We start from the raw sequence: 2,226 nt of genomic DNA on the forward strand, positions 1-2,226 counted from the left end.
CCCCTGATTACTCCCCGTGTATTTAAGCCCTGTGTTTTCCTGTGCTCTCTGTCGCGTCGTCTGTTTAACGCCATGTCTGTTTGCATTGTTCTGTGTAACCTGGTGTTCAGGCTGCGTCTCTCCGCCATCTTTCCTTGTGCATTTTGTTCCTCCTCCCGTGAGTGTTTGGTTTAAGTTGAGTTCTTTAGTTTTCCCCAGTTTAGGTTTGTTTTCTCCCCGCTCTGCTCCTCCTGTTTTTGTCACCTTATCACCTCTGCAAATAAACACTCACTCGCACCCCAGCCAGTACCTGCATTTTGGATCCTTTTCTCAATTCACCACACGACTGCTGCGCAGCCGTGACACTCTGCTGCCGAAAAATACCGAGCGTGCTCCTTCGACATTTTCGCCGACCAATCAAAGGGTTGCCAATCAATGTTTCTACTATCGATGCGTAGCCCCTTTTACGACACCCAGTGATCTCACATTACTTCATCCAGCTGTACTAATCGTCAACAGCAGGTGTGTTCGGGGAACCGGAATAGCGAGCTCAAAGTTAGCGCGATGATTTGATCTTGGATGTAGTAAGCGAGGTACGAAGAACGGTACTCGGTATGACTCAGGTTGATAGAGGGGCCAGCCTGGATCATATTCCAGCATTTTGTTTCTGGTTTTCCTACAAAACACAACAAACATTAGCTCGCAAAGCCACAGTGAACAAAGCAGCATAGCGCAACGAATTCAATTCAAATCAATATTATTATTGTAACCTACATCAACAATTATGTTACGATAAATTACGTAATAACTACAACAGCAGACTGACCTTTGTGGAAATGTTTGGAGCAGACTAACCTGTGAGCTGGAGTGTTCTGGGACGTTATATTTGGTCTTCGAATGGCTGCAATCCAGACCACCCATCGCCTCTTTGTTACTTCACAAACATGGCTCAAACAATTTCTCTTCAACAACGTAATCCGATAACAAACGATCTCTTTAACCGTCGGCTTCCCGTGGCTGTCATGCGACCGGCTATTGCAGTTAATAATACAACAGCTTCTTGCCTTTTTTTGTGTTTCTTTTTGTTGCTGTGTGGCTGTTTTCATGTGAAAAGCCTGCGTGTGCTAGTACCACTTGCCATTATTGCCCATAGGGTGATAAGCAGTAGTGTGAGACTTGTCAACGGCCGAAATCTGCAGAAGCTCAGACAACAATTCACTCTCAAAACGTGGACCTTGGTCTGAATGAATACGCTCAGGGAAACCATATACACAAAAAACAAAGTCCCACAACTTTCTGGCAACCTGCTTGGCAGTCTGATTCTTGCACGGGAAAGCAAAGGCCATTTTCGTGAAGTGGTCAGTCGCCACAAGCACATCAACAGAGCGCTTCTTTCTGTCTTCTGCTGACACAGCTCACACACACAAACGCACACAGACTCAGATCACACAGGTAGGAGATTGAAATGCAAAATGAAATATTTAATTTAAAATATTTAAAAAAGGGGTGTTTGGGGTGAAATTCACAAGTATTTAACACATATGTTACATATGTCTTTGAATGTATAATCATAACACCATAATAATGCAAGATCTACACAGTTTCAATTGACAAACTAACATCTAATTCTTAAAATATTTAGATCATGGAAATTAGGTATCAAAATATTAGATACCTTAAAAACTTGAATAAATAGTACATTTTCTAACAAATAGAAAACAATGTTATTTAATGTTATTGTGTTGTTATTATTATATTTTATTTTTGTAATTTTTTATGTAAATATAATGGCAGATATATTGCATCATCAACAATTATTGAGGTTATGTACATATGTTGTGCGATAAGTTGATATATCAATTATTGTGACAGGCCTACTGTTTTGGTGTCATAACAAGCTTGCCAAACATGCATGACCACCAAGCGATGTCTAGTAGTACTGGTCTGAATGACAACAAACATGTGTTTGGGAAAATCTGTTAAGAAAACAGTTATTATTTCAATATTTATGCTTAGCATGTGACACAGACACTGCATAAAAACTACAACAACAAATACTTACTTTAGGAGGATGGGGGAGGGCAGCGTGAGGTTGAGACTTTGACATCTGTAAAAAAAAAATTCATGTATTACAAACAAGTCATTTAAAAATACATTAATGTGGCAGACTGTTCCCTGTTCAGATGCAGTGTATACAGTGGGGCAAAAAAGTATTTAGTCAGCCACCGATTGTGCAAGTTCCCCCAC

The sequence above is a fragment of the Pundamilia nyererei genome, unplaced genomic scaffold, assembly GCF_000239375.1.
Source record: "Pundamilia nyererei isolate P.nyererei 1_Seehausen unplaced genomic scaffold, PunNye1.0 scaffold00674, whole genome shotgun sequence".
Taxonomy (NCBI): domain Eukaryota; kingdom Metazoa; phylum Chordata; class Actinopteri; order Cichliformes; family Cichlidae; genus Pundamilia; species Pundamilia nyererei.